Source organism: Myotis brandtii, unplaced genomic scaffold (assembly GCF_000412655.1).
Source record: "Myotis brandtii unplaced genomic scaffold, ASM41265v1 scaffold1086, whole genome shotgun sequence".
Lineage (NCBI taxonomy): Eukaryota > Metazoa > Chordata > Mammalia > Chiroptera > Vespertilionidae > Myotis > Myotis brandtii.
In genome coordinates, this window is record NW_005353696.1 from 151338 (window position 1) to 170998 (window position 19661).

Consider the following 19661-nt stretch of genomic DNA (forward strand, 5'->3'; position numbering starts at 1 on the left):
CTTTTTAACAGCCTAGGAAATTATCTTGTCTTCGCGTTCTTGCCTCTGCTGGCGAGCCAGGTAATTTTCATAAAGAGAAAACTCTCCGATCGTAACTTCTGGGCAGCCTGCCGGCTTCGCCCCCCCGCGCCCGCTGGTCCTCCGCCAGCTGGGTGTCCGGCGGAGTCCGCGAAAGTTTTTTTTTTTTATTTTTTTAAGGGAAAAAATGCTAATACCTGACCTGTCTTTCGATGCATAATGACGATCGTTAGCGAAGCGGGCTGGAATTGCCTTTCAGTTCCGTCCACCGCTGTCAGACCAGATTTAAAATCTCCCGAAGTCTGCATCAAAAAAGTTTTCTCATTTAACAGTCCCGCTGTTAATCCCGGGTCGGTACCAAATCCCCAAATAGATCCACTACGTAGCCATTAATTAATAGCGTTTTGAATCAGAAACATTTTTAACCTTGAAAAAGCAAAGAATCCTCTCATGGTTGAAATTGAAACTTAGAATCCTTTGAGTAACGATTTAACTATTCAGCCAAAGAAAGAAAAATGCATGTTTAAACTGCATTAACCTGTCACAGGCATAGGAACAGATTTCCACGCAGAAATATAAATTACAGACTAGGAGCGAGATAAACACATTAAAATGGACTCCCACAATTTTAGTAATAGAAAGACACGTTTCTAATTAGACAACATCTTTTATTTTTCTTTTGGCAAAAATTAAAAATAAGAAAAATGCAGCAAATGGTATAGAATTGCTCATATGGTGTTTTGTGATTGTGGAGGCTTTTCTTTTTAATATAATCAGACACAGGTTATAGATATTCTTATATTTATTCAGTGCTTTCATTTATTTTCCTTCTCTGATATTTAAAAATTGAAAAAACATAGAAAAGCAAACAGGATGATTTCTAAAAATGGTCATAGCAGGGATTTTAACGTACACAAGCTTTACTGATACATTGAATTATGTGCATTTTGTTTGCAATTCTTCCGTGCTTTTTCTTTTGACAATTAAAATACATATACATCAAGAATAATATAGCTTTATGTATTTACTTCCTAGAATAATCAAATGTGAAGTAATTGTCATATTTGCTTCAGGTTTTTTATTTATATTAAAGAAGACAGGGTTGAATGTCACTTTATTTCCCTCCTCAGTCCCATTCACCATTCTCCCTCCTTCCCTAGGTAATCAGTATTATAATGTGTGTATTCTTCCAGCATTTGTTATTATACTTTATTACCTAATTACCTATATATATTTATATGTAAATCTATATCTATGCTTATGCATTTTATATTTTCTTTATAAATGCTACAGCAGTGTACATATTATTTTGCAACTTACTTTTTCCCCCTCAGCATGATTTTGAGAACTATCCATATTGATACCTATAGAATCTATTCATTTCAGTAGTTTTATATTATTGTCAGCTTTATTATTTTTGTGGATAATCCCCTCTGAAACAGATGATTGTAAAGTTGCTTGCCTTAAAATTGTAGACAGTTAACTCTTAATCTACACATAGAAAAATTCTATCAGAGACAGAATTCTTTACTAACTGCTTTGCTTTTTATTATTTAGAAAAATGTAAAGGTATTTTAAAATGCAGAGAGAATATTACAAGCACCCATTTACCTATCTCATAAAATTGGTAAATGTTAACATTTTGCCATATCTGTTTCAGGTCTATTTTTTAAATGGAGCTATTTAATATTTCTGATAAAATTGAAATCTCTCAGTACTCCTCTCCAAAATCATTCTCCACCCTTTACTCCAAAGGTGAACACTATCCTGAATTTGGTATATAACTTTACAATCTAGGTTTTATACTTTTACAACAAATTAACCCATGAAAACACAGAACATTGCTTTGTTTGATTTTTTAAAATGCACATGTGTGGTGTTAGACTGTACCTATTCTGTGACTTTTTTTCCCCTTCATGGTATGTTTCTGTTCTTTCTCTCCATGGTGATAAATACACATCCAATCCATTCATTTTAATTGCTATATTATAAGTCCATGCATATGAATGTGCCCTGTTCATTCATTCCCCTATTGATGAATATTTAAGCTGCTGCCAATATTTTGGTATCATGGGCAATGCTAGTATGAACATATGTGTGCATGTGTCCCATACACATATGTGAGGATTTCTCTGTGGGGAGTCTAGATGGGGAATTGCTAGCCTGCTCACACATTTCCAGTTTTATTACAGACTGCCAAACGTTTTTTGAATTTATACACCCATCAGCAGTGTATGTGAGTTGTTTCCCTCACCTGACCTTCAATACTTTCTAGATTCAAAGTTTTCTTATTTCTGACAATTTGATTTTTCAAAGACTCAGTATTTCATTGTTTTATTTGAATTTCCCTCACTGCTAGTGACTTGAGCATTTTATTGGCTATTAAGGTTTCCGAGTCTGTGATTTGCTTTCTCACAGTCACCCATTTTTCCAATGGGCTGTGAATATTTTCATCTTTTTTTCTCTTGAGTTGTAGGGGTTCATGCATATAAACATTATATTGCCTCAGTCTGTGACTCCTCTTTTAACTGCTTTTGATGTGTTTTGCACTATAGGAAATTTAAAATGTAGTCATAGTCACTGATCTCTTTCTTTATAGTTTGTGTCACTTGTGTGTCTTATTAAAGAACTCTCTTCTGTACCTGATGCCATGAAGAGAGCCTCCTATTTTTTCCCCCCTTAATGCTGTAAAGTTTTGCTTTCTACACTTGTAAAGTTGATCCAGCTGGGACTTTTTTTTTTCCCCAGTGGTGTAAAATAGGAATTACTTTTACTCCTTCTCTCCCCCACATGGAAAACCTATTGTTCTGCCTCAATTTACTGAACAGCCTTTCACTCCCACATTAATGTGTAATGCCAACACGACTGAAAATTAAATTTCGACATATTTGTGGACATGTTTCTACTTTATCCTTCTCCACCAAGCAAATCAATTCTGAACCAATACCACACTGTTTTAATTATTATGGCTTTATAACAAGTCTTCATGTCTGGAAGGTCATTTTCCTCTTTTGTTCATTTAAAAAAATCGTATTGGCTATATTTGGACTTCTACTCTTCCATACTAACTTTAGCATCAGTTTTTCAACTCCCACTGAAAAACTTCTTTGGTATTTTATTGAGTTACACTTATAGGGTTAAATTTTGGGAGATGTGACATCTTTATAGAATTGTCATTCAATACATTAATAGATTTCTTCATGTCCTTCAGTAACATTTTATGATTTGTTAATGAAACTCTTGTGCTTCTTTGTTAGATTTATTCCTAGTTTCCTTGCAGCTTTTGTTGCTATAAGTTGAATTCTTTTTAAAGTTTTTAAATGATTATTTTTGTTATTTGGAAATTTATTGATTTTGGAATAATCTTGCTTTAGCAAACATGCTGAATAATTTATTTGCAGATTTCTTTGTATTTTCATGTAGATAATCATACCATCTGTAAATAACACTCTTGATACTTTTCCCCTTTCTTATCTCAATGGATGGGCTGGGACCTCCAATATAACATCAAATATTAAGGGTGAGACCAAGCATTGTTTTCCTATTTCTAGCTCATTGAGAATGCTTCTAATGTGGTATCATTATTTATGATTATTGTTGTAAAGTTTTGGTAGAAACCCTTTATCAGGTTAAGGAATTCCCTTCTATCCCAGTTGAGTTTAAAGTAGGAATATTTCAAAATCATGAAATGGCCCTAACCAGTATTGGCTCAGTGGATAGAGCGTCGGCCTGCGGACTGAAGGGTCCCAGGTTCGATTCTAATCAAGGGCATGTGCCTTGGTTGCGGGCACATCCCCAGTAGGGGGTGTGCAGGAGGCAGCTGATCGATATTTCTCTCTCATCGATGTTTCTAACTCTCTATTCCTCTCTGTAAAAAAATCAATAAAATATTTTTTTTAAAAAAATCATGAAATGAATAAGGAATTTAATTAAGAGCTTTTTCTAAAACTATTGAGATGATTATAGGTTTTGTCTTTGATGTGTTAATGTAATGGGTCACTTTGATAGATTTTTTTCCCCAATGTGGCTATATCCTTGGATTCTGAGATAAACCTTGTTTGCTGTTTGTATGTTTATTTTTAATACAAGGCTTCAGGCAGTTTGTGAATGCTTCCTATTTTTAGCGTCTATGTTCATAAATGATATTGGCTTATAATATTCTTTTCTTGCACTGCTTTTGTGCATGTTTAGTATCAAGGTTATTGTTGTTAAGTGCCATTGAGTCGACGTCGACACTGTGAAGAAGTGGTGCCCACACTGTCCTGTCCTCAACAGCCCTGCTCAGCTCCCGTACACTCATGCCTGTGGCTTCTTTTATGGAGCCAGTCCATTTTCTATTGGGTCCTCCTCTTTTCCTGTTGCCTTTTATTTTCTCCAGCATTGGTGTCTTTTCCAAAGAACCCTGCCTTCTCGAGATGTGCCCAAAGTAGGACAGCTTCCATTTTGTCGTTTTGCGTCCAGCGATGTTCCAGGTGTAGGACCCACTTGTTCATCTTTCTAGCAGTCCAGAGTCTCTTAGAGCTCTCCTCCAAGACCACATTTGAACTGAATCCATTTTTTTTTCTTACCAGCCTTCTTTGCTGTCTAACTTTCTCATCCGCGCATAGTAATTGGAAATCTGAGGGTGTGGATGATCTTAGCCCTTGGTCGCGAATGACACATCTTTGATCTTTCCTAATTGTTGCATTGCCGCCCTTCTGGGCCTCAGCCTTCTCTTGCTTTCTTGGTTGCAGTCACCATTGGAAATGATGACTGAACCAGGGCAAGCAAAATCTTTAACAATTTCAATGTCTTTGTTTCATGATTCTCGTCTTCTTGATATTCAAGTGCAGTTCTGCTTTGGCACTTTCTTCTTTTAGTTTCATCAAAAATTGTTTCAAATCGTTGCTATTTTCTGCCAGGAAGATAGTGTCATCTGCATATATTAAGTTATTGATGTTTCTTCCACCAATTTTTACTCCTCATTTCACTGAGGCTAGCCCAGATTTTTGTATATGTTACCCTCATAAAATACACTTGGAAAGTTCCCTTTTTCTATATTCTATAAAAGTTTGTATGATTTGTTTCTTAATGTTGGTAAATCTCATCTGTGAAATGATCATATTTTGAAAATTCAATTCAGTTTCTCTCATGGTTATTCATTTACTTGTGTTTTTTGTATTTCTTTTGGGGTAAATTTTGATAATTTACATTTTTCGTTACAAATTAAATATTATATTTAAGCCTTTAAAATTTTGGTATATGGTTCATAGCATTCTCTTATTATTTAGAAATTTTCTACAGCATCTATAATTATATCCTACTTCTCTTTATATTTTACGTATAAATTCTCTATTTTTTCTTTTTTGTTTTAACAGAGGTTTGTCTATAGTCTTTTCAAATAGCCAGCTTTTGTAGAGCATCTTTGTTTCTTTTTAAATATGTATGTTTAATTTCTGTATTTATTTTTATTAATCTCTCACACTTATACTGAGTTGAGCATTTATTCATTTTTTTTAAAAAAAGCTTTTCAAGTTAAATCCTTCCCAATCTTTCTTATTTTTTAAAAGATAATATAGGGCTATACATTTATTTTGAAGAGAAATTTCCCTTCTTTATCTGTATCAAGTTTTCAAAATAGTGCTTTTGTTGTCATTCAGTTCTAAATACTTCATAATTCCACCGCGATTTCTTAAACACGAAATTTTCAGAAGGGTCTTTTCTCTGGATGACGGGATCCTTCCTATCAACAGTGCAGAAAAGATAATATTTACCTTTGTGTAGATAATTACCTACGGGAAGCTCTTTCTGAAGTAAAGGAGGTTTAAGGTGCATGCTACCAAGAAACAAGCAATTTTCAAGCCAGGTTAGTAGGATCTGGAAACTTTATGTTGCTAATGTTCTGCCGTAGAGTTGGCATATGGTTCTAAATATTTCATTCATTCCACCAATTCACACCGATGGCCTTCCGTATACCAAGCACTCTTCCAGGCAGCAGGAATGACATTAGTGAACAAAAAAAAAACACACACAACTTCCTGCTCTCATGGAGTTTAGACCATAGTGTAGGAATTGCTTTATGTTTTTCTTAATCTGTGGATGTGGTGCTGATGTTGCAAATAGTCTAAGCCAGGGGTGGGCAAACTTTTTGACTCGAGGGCCACAATGGGTTCTTAAACTGGACCGGAGGGCCGGAACAAAAGCATGGATGGAGTGTTTGTGTGAACTAATATAAATTCAAAGTAAACATCATTACATAAAAGGGTACGGTCTTTTTTTTTTTTTTTAGTTTTTTTCATTTCAAACGGGCCGGATCCGGCCCGCGGGCCGTAGTTTGCCCACGGCTGGTCTAAGCCCACCATCCGATGGTTCTCTTGAATTTTGGGAAAGCAAGGCAAAGGAGGGGCCTGAGGCTGGAACGCACATGCTGGTTTGGAGGTTGTTGAAGGAGCGGTTCCTGTGATCGTGGAAGACACCCCGTCCCACTGCCGAGAGGGCCTCCTGAGAGGTCCCCTGGCTGAGAAGCAGAATTGGAGGACATGGCAGAGGAGATACCTCATCCATCGGTAGTTTCTCTGGAAAGGGAGGGGGTTTTCTTATTGTTTATTGTTTTGGGGGAGATCGAGGACTTCACTGGATAACGGACTGGGCGTCAGTTGTTCAAGTTGGTGAGGAGGCTTTGGGGTCTCTGTGCAGCTGGTGTTCTATCACCTGAGCTATTCTGTAACCAGTGCACATTGTGTAATCGCTCGGGAATCAGCTCTGGAGGCATAATGGAAAGGAGAATAAGGGTGCTTTCTCAATGCAGTGCGTACTGTGGCCTTGAAGTAAATGTTACAGAAATAACATTTCTCCCAAGCTCATTCGGAAGCTTACGGAGCGGATCGAAGAGATGTTCCTGGAGGCCTGGAGAGACTGACCTGTCCATCCCCTTTGGTCAAAAGTGATTCGAATGAGTCATGCAGTAGGCATTCCATTAATGTATATAGAATAGATGGACAGGAATATGTAAACGGACAGATTAGTATCAGTGTTTACTCATGATTACTCTCAAATAGACATTCAGCATTCCCAGAAATACCGCAAACCTGTTTGCACCTCTGCCAATCTCCCTCCCAGCTTTTGGCAAAGATCAGTCCATTCTCATGAGTTCTAGCCCCATTACTTCCTGCTTTCTCAGGGTACACAATCCACAACATATCTCCTCTCTCTCCAGGATCTCCTTTCTCCCCTTCCCTATAGAATAATTTAAATCAACATTTAATAATGGGCTAATATCGCCAATATTTTTTTTTTAAAAAAACCTCTCTATCGTACATTCTCCTCTAGCTACTGATATATAGCCATATTCCCCCTTCAAGCCAAATTTCTCAAAGGCTGAATATGTTCTGTATCCTCTGGTGCCACTTCCTTACTCCCATGCATTAATAAAATTGTTCCAATATTTACCTCTCACTTTGTTACAGAGATTCTTCTTGTTAAGATCAACATTGATGCACAACACTGTGAATGTACTTAATGCCACTGAACTACACACCCCAAAATGGTTAAAATTGTAAGTTTTATGGTAGGTGTTTTTACCACAATAAAACAATTTCTTCAAAAGAAAAGAAAGATCACATTGATCATATTGCCTAGTCCAGTCCTCCAATTACTAGCACTCTCAAAGCAGTCCAGTAATCCTTGAAACATTCTCTTTATTTGGCTTCTGTAATACTGCATTCTTTGGGGGCTTTCTTTCGTCTTTTTCATTGTTCCTTCTCAGTTTTAATTGCTCATTTTTCCTTCTTTGACCTTTCAAATGTAAAGTTCTATGGAATTCTACACAATGCCTCTTCTCTCAATTCTACCCAGTCTCTCTAGGTAATTTTTAACATTTCCGTGGCTTCAGTACACCTCTATACTAACAGCTTATGAAATGATCATTTTTCCCCCTAGATCTATTTTCCAGAGAGGCCAGGTAGTCTTATCCATCTGACTACTTGGTAACACCCCACCCTTTCTGGGATGTCTCATAGATATCTCAAACTTAATATATTCAAAAGCCAAATTCTTGGTTGTTAACCCCAAATGTACATTCTTTCTGTCTCGGTAAATAACACTTTTCACTCATCCTGCTGCTCAAGCCAGCAAACTGGGTGTCATTCTTGACAGCTCCCTCTCCATCAGCACCCACATTTAATTCATCTTCCTGGTTGGTTAATTCTTCCTTTAAACTATATCTTGACCACTCACTTTTCTCATTTTCCCTGCTAATGCCCTAACCCAAACCACCACCATCTCTTCGTCAAAACTACTGTAATAATGTAACATCTTCATTAATTCTGGATATTATGATGTGGACATCTTTGGCGAGCCATTTTCCGGCCAACACAAGGCTAACACAGAGTAAATGAATGGAAATAGATGAATGGATTCAGGGATCTGAGCCAGTGGGAGGCAGGTCATGTAGGGTTTTGTAAACCAATGTACAGAGTGAAATGGGAAGTGTTAGGGAGGATCTGAGCTGTGGCATGATCTGAATTACTTTTTAGAGGTTCACCTGATTGCTGTGTGGCAAATGGACTGGAGCATGGGCAAGAGTAGAAGCAGACCAGTTAGTTAGCCACTGCGGAGTCCAAACAAAAGGTGATGGTGCAGTGACAGATCATTGTGGTAGCAACGAAGGTGGTGTGAAGTGGTCAGGTCTGGGTTTCCTATGCAGTGAGAGTGAGGTATCTGCTTGCTGATGTGTTGCACGGGAGGCAGAAGAGAAGGTGAGGAGTCATGAATTTCTCCAAGAAGTTCAACCCAACCACTGGAAGAATATACTTTTTACTTCGAGATAAGAAAGACTTTATTATTTTGTTCTGTTTTGTTTTGTTTTCTGTTAATCCTTACCTGAGGATACTTTTCCGTTGATTTTTAGAGAGAGTAGAAGGGAGAGGGAGAGACACAGAGAGAGAGAAACATCAATTGGTTGCCTCCTGCACGCACCCCTATCTGGGCTGGGGATTGAGTCTGCAACCACTGTATGTGCCCTTGACCAGAATCGAACCCGTGACCATTCAGTCTACAGGCCAATGCTCGACCCACTGAGCCAAACTGGCTAGGGCAAGATAAGAAAGACTTTAGAAGAAGCAGGATATAGGTGGTGGAAAGTGGGAGTTTGGTTTTGGACACTTTAAGGCAGCGGTTTCAACCTGTGGGTCGCGACCCGTTTGGGGGTCGAAAAACCCTTTCACAGGGGTCGCCTAAGACCATAGGAAAACACATATATAATTACATATTGTTTTTGTGATTCATCCCTGTGCTTTAATTATGTTCAATTTGTAACAATGAAAATACATCCTGCACATGAGATATTTACATTACAATTTATAACAGTAGCAAAATTACAGTTATGAAGTAGCAACGAAGATAATTTTATGGTTGGGGGTCACCACAACATGAGGAACTGTATTAAAGGGTCGCGGCATTAGGAAGGTTGAGAACCAGTGCTTTAAGGTGTATTTCAGACACCTAGGTGGAGATGCTGTATAGGCTGTGGGATCTGTGAGTCTGAAGCTCTTACAGTTTGAAGTTGACCTACATCCCTGACGGAACTATATGTTTTTACATGTATGTTCCTGGAGGACAGGAATTCTAACTCTTGGTAGAGTTCCTCAAAATGTTATATATAATCATTTAATAATTTTTAGTATAATGATAATAAGGTAGTATCTAAGTATTTTTAAAACTAATCTAATAACTTAAATCTAATGCTTTAGATTCAATTCTTGATAAAAAAACTCCTGTGTTCTTAGTGGTCAGGTGTTTTTAGATCCAGCTGAACTTCTTCCATGTTACACTCAGTTTCATGTTAATTTCCAAGGCTAAGTAAACGGACCTTATGAAAAGCAGGCGAGCCTTTACTTGACTAATTTAAAATACCTTTCAGTGTGTGCAGTGTTGTGGCTTTAAAAAATAACCATTGACAGGAAGAATGAGCACATAGTATGTAATCAGTAAACATAGTTTTACATAATGAGACGGAGAGCAAAGGCCTAACTGAGGTGTCTGTATGAAGACAGAAAGCGTGGGTGACAGAAATTTCTGCGGTATCATGGCCCAGTAGTTCAGCAATATGTGTGGAGTCCAACAAGCCAGATTCAAATCCCAGCACGAGACATAAGCCCCTCACGTTTCACGTGAAGGGAATATAAATTGATGCAGCCATTTGAATAATTTGCAAAGATGATGATGTACGTACCCTGTGATTCAGAAATTTCACGCCTTAGTGTATATCTTTGAGAAATTCTTGTCCTTGGCCCCAGGAGAAGACAGCTACCAATGTGTTCAGTGCAAGATTTGCTGCAAATTTTTAAAGCAATCTAAATATTCATAAAAACACAGGAGTAAAAATAAAGGACGAGGCATGGATGTTTTCTGCTCAATAAAATAGAGCAGAAAAAAAAAGTCCAAGATTTTAGAAAAATGTGTCAAACACGATACCATTTACACAAAGTTTAGATACACGGGGATTAGTACTAGGTTAGCACATTATCGTTGTTAATAGCGCAAACTAAGCAGCCAGGTGCCCAGTTCAGGTGCCATCACTGAGTGGTCACCGGCTATGCGACCTTGATTAAGTCACGTCTCCTCACTTAGAAAAAGGGAACAATCATAGTGGGTTCAGTGAGAACCGTTAACATATGCGAGGTGATGAGAGCGCATCTAGGCATGTAGTGAGCACTGTATTCGTTGTTATGTATTGTTTGTCCAGATAGTATTCATCCACATATAGCCTAACATATCTATATATTGAAAGTCTACTCGGTTAAGGAGTGTGATAAGCACCACATTTTGTTCAGCAGTTATCTCTGGTGTGGGAGGAAAAAGGATGGGATTTCAACAGATTCTTTGGTGTTGTACTTCTTTTTTAAAATCCTGAAGCAAATAAGGCAAAAGATAAGATTTGTCAATATGGGTGGTGACTGCACGCCTGTGTGCTCTGTTATTCTCTACACTTTTCTTTGTGTATGAAATTTTTTCTTTCTTAAAAAAAAATCTCAGTGCAGAGCCTGGAACAGTACATGCACAAAAAATATTTCTTAAATGAACGCGTGATGAAGAAGTGGCATGGAATGAGGAAGCAGCCGTAGGAATGTGCAGGTGGACTTCCCGTCTGTTCTGCTCCTGGGCCCGACCAGGAGAGCAGTGGGGTGTACAGCCGGTAGGAGGGGAAGGTCCTCTTCAGCAGCAGTGGAATCAGGGAGACAATGGCTTTCAAGGTTCTGAGCGAAAATTATTTTGAACTTAGAGTTCTGTACCCAGGCGAACGTTATCATTCAAGTGTGAGAGCGAAATAAAAACGCTCTCAGAAATGTGAGGGTTCAGAAAAGATGCCATTCAAGCACCCTCTCAGGAGGAATAACTAAACAATGTATTTCAGGAAAATGGAAAATGAATCCAGGAGGAAGGCATGAGGGACACAAAATCTGGTGACAAAGCAGCAAAACTCATGGTGAAATTTAAAATTGTTATTGACTGAGGAGAGTGGGGAGAGAGAGAAAAAGGAGAGAGAGAGAGAGAGAGAGAGAGAGAGAGAGAGAGAGCGAGCGAGCGCTGGAGTTAAAAATCCCTAGAGATCATTACTTGGGAGGTAGCAGGGCCAAAGGAGAAAAGCAAAAGCATGTGAAGGTTCTTGACTTGTTCAGAGAGAAGCCGGTTATGGTCAGTAGTGGGAGATATTGATTCTGTAAGACAAGGTTAAGCACGCACTTAAAGTTAGAGGAACCACTGGAAACATGGAAATAGGATGTGTAACTACCTAACCATTCCAAGAAAAAAAGTTAAATAGGAAACTGTCATTAATTCAACACAATGGGAAAGGTGTGGATTCACTCCCCAGTTAGGGCACACAAAAGAATCAACCAATGAATAGAAACAGTAACAAAGTAAACAGAATACACAAAATATGATGCAAGAATTAGTGCAAAGTGTCAGTAATCACAATGTGAATGGATTTACTAACCCTGTGAAATGACAGCCCGAACCCCTTGAAAAAGAAAGACCCCAAACCATAAGAGCTCTATGCTGTTTACCTAAAACATTTAAAACAAAATGACCCAGGAATTTAAAATTAAGTAATAGAAACAGATGTAACAAAGAAAACCAAATTAACATTTCAAGTACAAAAATATAAGGCTATAGAAGAATTAATTAACATTGGTAAGGTTTATTCTCAAGAAATAATGGATAGTATATATATACGTATATGTTTACATATTTTAAATTTACATGGGATATTTACAAAGGAAAATTCAACAGATCCTATAAAGTAGAAATTATACAACTTCCATTCACTGACCACGTACATAAAATTATTATTTAACAACAAAAAATAGAAAAATTACGGACAAAAAAACCTCTTGATCCTCTTGAAAACGAGAAAGCACACTTCTAATTAACTTGGATTCAAGAGGAATTAAAATTGAAATTACAAACTCCTTAGAAATGAACAAATGAGCACCCTACATTTCAAGATCTGTGAGTGCTGCCAAAGTGGTACAAATGGAAAGATTTACAGCTTTAAGTGCTTGTAGAAAACAGAAATTGTGAAAATAAACAAGCATTTGACTTAGAACTAGAAAAAGAACCAGAAAAATAAACCCCCCAAAAAATAAAAGGAGAATAAGAATAAAAGTAGAAATCAATGAGATAAAAAAAAGTTGGGCTTCATTACTAAAACCAATTACTGAACTACTTCTTTGTCAAGAAGAATAAAATGGATGAATTCTTGGTGAATCAGATCAAGAAACAAAGGAGATATAAGTAATGTAAGGAATGGCCCTCACCAGGTAGCTCAGCTGGTTAGAGCATGGTCCCAGTACGCCAAGGTGTGGATTCAATCCCCAGTTAGGGCACACAAAAGAATCAACCAATGAATGCATATATAAGTGGAACAACATACTGATGTCACTCTCTCTCTCTCTCTCTCTCTCTCTCTCTCGCTCTCGCTCTCATTCTCTCTCTCCTTCCCTCCCTCCTTCCTTCCCTCCATCCCTCAAATCCTCAAATAAAATAATGTAAGGAACAAGAAAAGTGGGAAAAGCCTCGCTCTCTCACTCTCTCGCTCTCTCGCTCTTTCTCTCTCTCCTTCCCTCCCTCCTTCCTTCCCTCCATCCCTCAAATCAATAAAAAAAAATAATGTAAGGAACAAGAACAGTGGGAAAAGCTGAATGATTACTATGTTTAACTTCAAATAAATGCAATTAAAATTTAGGATGAAATGTTTGATCCATAAAAGTACAAATCACCAAAGTTGATTCAATAAGAAGGAGAAAAACTATGGACCATTATCTAAAAATAAATGGAAAAATAATTTAAAATCTAAAAAAAAAAAAAGCACCAGACCTAAGTACTTTTGCAATCTGGATCTACCAAAACTAAGGAGCAGATATTTCCCATGTTATATAAGTGGTTTCTAGTCTATAAAGCAGATTGAAAGCTTTCCAGTTTATCTAAGCAGTAACAATTACCCTAGTTCTAAAATTAGACTAATATAGGACTCAAAAGAAGAATTAATCTCTCTTATGAATATAAATACAAAATTTCCAAATAAATTGTTAACCTATCAAATCTAGCAGGGTATTAAAAAAAATACTGCATCATGCCCAGAATGAGCTATCCCAGGAAAGGAAGAGTAGTTGGAAAGTAGAAAAATACCATTGATAGATTCATTGTGTTCTCTGAAGAGAAAAATGATGGTTATCTCAATAGGTGCCCCCCAAGATAGTTAATAAAATGCAAGGAACAAATTTAGAAAGGAAATCTTAGTAAACAGGTCATAGAAGAAAGTGTCCTACATTTGAAAAGATGTCCCCATCAAAAATCTATAAACACAAATACTTAATCATGAAAGATTTGAAGCATTCCCATTAGAATTAGGAACAATACCATGGTACACTCTACCACTACCATTTAGCATTGAAATAGATACCCCATTCAATGCAAATAATTAAAAAAGGGGTGGCAATAAATAAGATATATAAATATTAGAGAAAAAGATACAAAACTGTCACTTTGGGCAGATGGTAGTTCCATCTACCTGGAAAAAAATTCAGGAAAAGTGTCTGAGAAACTTTAGAACTAGTAAGATATTGATAAGATGACTATACAGGGGTGGGCAAAAGTAGGTTTATAGTCATGAGTGCATGAAACGGTTTATTCTTGCATTATTATCTATTAATTATTGTATTATTTATTTGTATTATAACTGTAAACCTACTTTTGTCCACCCTGTATAAAGATCGTCATGAAGGAAAGTATGCAATGGAATTGAAATTCACAAATAAAGGCCTGAATGCATGGAAAAATATATACTGTTTTCTAACAGAAAAGCTCAGTGCTGTCAAATGACAATTATTCCCCAAAATTTATAAATTTAATGCTACCCCAAACAATATATCAACAAATTTCTGTATAGAATTTGTTAAGCTGGCTCAAATTCATCTGGGAGAGAAAAATAGCAGGAATAATATTTTTAGCAAATTAAAACACATTATTAAGCTTTACTAATTGATTCAGTGTACTCTGGCATAAGAATAGATCAATAAAGTGATGGAACAAAAAACACGGTACAGAAACAGACATATTTGTGGGAGTTCAATATATTACAAAAGTGACATCTCAAATCAGTGGGGAAATGGTAGACAATTTATTAAAGGGTTTCAACAATTAATCATTGGGGGGAATAAAGTTCCATCATTTCCACATACAATGTAAAAAGTAAATTTTTGGTGAATTAGCACAAAAGTAAAATTTAAAGTACTGGGATAATCATCTCAATAAATATAGAATACATATTTGACAAAATTCAAGATTACTCATGATTAAAAACACCTAGTAGCCGAAACCGGTTTGGCTCAGTGGATAGAGCGTCGGCCTGCGGACTGAAAGGTCCCAGGTTCGATTCCGGTCAAGGGCATGTACCTGGGTTGGGCCAAATTATTTTCCTAAGACTGTAAACAAGCCAAGGATGTTCACGCTCCCACTTCTATTCAGTATTATGCTGTCCTGAAGGTTTTTAGCGAGGGCAATAAGGCAAAAAAGGGTATACAACTTAGAAAGGAAAAAACAAGATTCTTCTCAAACAAGATCATCTATTTAGAAAATTTTAACAAATACCAAAATGTTACTAGAACGAAAGAGTAATTTTAATAAGGTTGCAGGATACAGTAATCAATGGAATTTCTACATACTAACAATGAACAAATAGGAATCAAAATTTAAGAACAGTATTACCATCAAAAACAGTATTACCATCAAAAACAGTACCCCCAAATGAAATATTTAGTATAAGTTTAACAAAATATGCATTTTCTTTGTACTTAAAACTATAAATCCCTGATGAAAGGCAGCAAATACCTAAATAAATGGAGAGACAAAAGGTCTCCATGGGTTGGAAGATTCAATATTGGGAAGGTGTCAGTTCTCCCAAAACTGATATATAGATTCAATGCAATCTTAATAAAAAAATCTCGGTAGGATTGTTATTTTATTTTTTGGGGATTGTTATTTTTTATTAGGTAGCATATCTAAAATAGATAGAAGACCAAGGAACTGAAGTAACTAAAACAATTTTGGGAAAGAAGAACAAAGTTGGGGAAGTCATACTATCTGATTTCAAAAGTTAAAAACTAGTGATAAGAACAGTGTGGTACTGATAAAAGATAGACACAGGATTAATGCAATAGAAGAGAGATTCAAGAAATAGATCAAAATAGCAAATTAGCTTTTGACAAAGTTGCAAACACCATTCAATGGACAAAGGATAGTATTTTCAATGGATGGTGCTCAAACAATTGGATGCCCATATGTAAAAAATTGAACCTCAATTTATACCTTTCATCTTATGTAAATTAACTCAAAATGAACCATAGACCTAAATGTAAAACCTAAAATTATAAAACTTCTAGAAAAAAAAACTTTGTGAAGTTGGGTAGGTGAAGCAAAGATTTCTTAGATATGATATCAACAGCATGATCTATAACAGAAAAAAATTGTGAGTTGAACATCAAAATTGAAAATTTCTCTGCAAATGACACTGTTAAAAAATGAGAAATTGTGGTGTCAGGTACTAGACTTATCAAGGAATCACTTCACAAGTTATATAAATGTCTAACCACTATGCTGTACACCTGAAACAAATATAATATTGAATGTAAAATGCAATTGAAAAATAAAAAAATTCAAGAGTGAGTAACTAAGTCACAGACCAGGAGGTATATTTGCATATTACATATCTGACAAAGGATTTCTATCGAAGAAATAAAAGAACTTTTCAAATTCAATACTAAAAATAAAGAACTCAATTTAAAAAAAAAAAGACAAAAGATGTGAACAGACACTTCACCAAAGAAGACAAACAATGGCAAATAAGTGCGCCAAAAGGTGCTCAACATCACTAGTTGCTAGGGAAATGCAAATTAAAACTACAATGTGGTACCACTATACACTGATTAGAATGTTTTTTAAAAACCTGACAACATTAAGTGCAGAACAGCTGGAACTCTAATACATTGCGAGTAGGAAAGCAAAATAGTACAGTCACTTTGAAAGACAGATTGATAGCTTATAAAGTTAAACACACACACACTATATGATTCAGCATTCCCTCTACTAGGTATTTAGCCAAGAGCGAGGAGAACTTATATTCATTTTTATGTGAATGTTCATAAGGTTTTTATTCATAATAGCCCAAAATCAGAAACAACCCAAGTGCCCTTCGGCTGATGAATAGATCAACAAACTGTGTTACTTCCCTGCACTGGAATAATACCCAGCAGTAAAAAGAACTGCTGATATGCACAGCATGGATGAGTGCCATATGCATTATGCTAAGTCAGTGGTCGGCAAACTGCGGCTCGCGAGCCACATGCGGCTCTTTGGCCCCTTGAGTGTGGCTCTTCCACAAAATACCGACTTCTGCCCATGGGCCATGAAGTTTCAATCGCACTGTACGTGCGCGCCCGCACATAGTATTTTGTGGTATTTTGTGGAAGAGCCACACTCAAGGGGCCAAAGAGCTGCATGTGGCTTGCGAGCCGCAGTTTGCCGACCACTGTGCTAAGTGAAAGGCCTCAGATAAAATGCTGCACACTTTATGATTCAATTTATATGAGAAAATTTTGAAAATTTTGCTATGGGTTGGTGTGGGAAGAAGGGCATGAATGGATTTGGGAGTTCATCGAACTGTTTCATATCTTGTTTGTAGTGGTAGTTAGATGGCCACATGAATTTGCTAAAACTCAGAGTGGTGCACTACAAGGAGAGAATTTTACTGTATATAAATATTAAAATGTGAATTTAAAATAACTAAAAATAATGGTGCAGTAGGGAAGAAAGACATGACACCCAGAACTATGAAGGAGAAGAAGTGATCATTACAAAATATTAACTTTTGTAGGACAAACATTACCTTAAACAAATTTAAAAATCAGGCCACAGACTAGGTGAATATATATTTTCAGCATATATAACAGACCAAAGATTAAGACCCATAATACAAAGTGCCTGCAGATTAATATGAAGAGAGATAAATAATATAACAGACAAACGGGCAAAGTATATGAAGTACAGGGTAAAATACAGGGAATTAACAGAAAGACCCAAATGATCAATGAACATGAAAAAATTCACAGCCTCACTGTCATTCGGTGAGCTATGAATTAAAGCAATACTAATACTATACTATCATTTTCAGCCATCAGATAGGCAAAATTGTAAAGATCGTTAAAGCCCTGCATTAGTAAAAAACGCGAGACCACAGGTACTCCCACTGCGTTTTGGGAGTGTATAATGATACAAGGTTTGGAGGATAATTTGGCCATAGCTATAAAAATGTAAATGTGTATCTTTTTTGACTCAGTAATTTCACTCCTAGGTATTAATACTATATCAGTACTTGCACAGGTGCACAGATATGTATATAAAAGAACTTTTTATTAGAGCATTGCTTCTAGTTGTGAAAAATGGGAACCAATTTGAACATCTGTGAGCAGAGGGTTGGTTAAATAAATTAGGCAAATTCGTATCATGGGCTATTATGACAAATGACACAGGGGTAAGTAGTGATCAAATACTGCATCTATTTATACAAAGAAACACATTATTAAATGAAAAGAGCGTGTAGTAATGCATATTGATCCTATTTGTGCTTTTTAAAATCTGCAAATCTACACACACAAACACACATACACGCGTAGGTCTGGATAAATACACATCAACGTTACAGCGATAGTTCTCCATGGGGTGAGCAATGAGATTGGGGAAACTGTCGCTTTTCATCATTTTGCATCCTTTGGTCTTATTTAAACTTTTAAAATATAGTCATATTTATGTTTTACTTGTATAATTTTTAAAAATTAAAGAAATAACATTACCTTTTCTGTAAGCAAAGTTAATATCACAGGGAATAAAGACATAATACAGCCCACCAGGTGGCTCAGTTGGTTGGTTGAGCATCCTTCCCTACACAAAATAGGTAGCAGGTTCCATTCTGGTCAGGGCACATACCTAGGGTGCCGATTCTATTCCCAGCTCGCTCTCTCTCTCCCCCCCCCCTTTCCTCTCTTTCTAAAATTAATAAAAAATATCCTAAGGATAAAGAAAAAGGCATATTGCCATTCTATATCTCCTAATGTATCCAGTGAGAAAGATGCAGCATCAGTTTAATTATAAAAAGCCAGCACGTTTCAAATTGAAAAAAAGAGAAAGAAATAAGAAGTATAGTTGAAATATAGCTATACATTTAGATTAAGTAAACCCAGGTAGAAAAAAAGGTATGTAATTTCCAACTCATAAGTGGGAAAAAGAAAGAGTAAACTTGATTACTATAGTAAGAAAAAAAAGTAGAAGCATTAAAAATAGAACAACAAATGGACAAAACAAAAACTAGGTATAATTTTTGTAACATAGAAGTGAGTGGCTTTAACATCACTATCAAAAGACAAAAGAATCTCAGATTAAGTGTAAAAAAATTAGCCACAAGCTGTTTATAAAATGAGTGTGTGTGTGTGCGTGTGTGTGTGTGTGTGTGTGTGTGTAACATGAAATGAAGATGACAGAGAAGGTTGAAAAGCAATGGGAGGGGCAAAAGTCTCAGAGACAAATACAAGCCAAGGGAACCCATCCTATGTGCTAATATTAACATTATGCAAATAGAATCCAGGACCAGAATGTTAAACGGACCACATAGTATTATTTTACATTGCTCAAAGATAGAATGCACAACGAAGGCCCTACAGTCAAGAACATAACTGCCTCCAAATAGAGAAGTAGCTGGTTCTATTATGATACCTACTTCTTTCCTGTGCAACCCCATGTGGGCAATAAATTGCCAAATGTAGAAAAATATACAATGAGATGAAAATATGTTAACAGATAAATTCTGAAAGGGAAATCATTATATATTACATATATGATATGATCTTAATTTTGTTTTAAATTTTTACATATAAAAATGACTGGGAGGATCACAGTATCAGGGCTGTCCCTGTGGGTGTGTGGTGGAGGAAGGACAAACATGCGGAAGCCGTCCTACAACAGGACCCTGACCACGTGCAAGGACACGACATTGGGCACTCAGCCTGAGCGCTGGAGAGCTCTACCTTTAAACCAGCTTTGGCTGGTAATTCCCC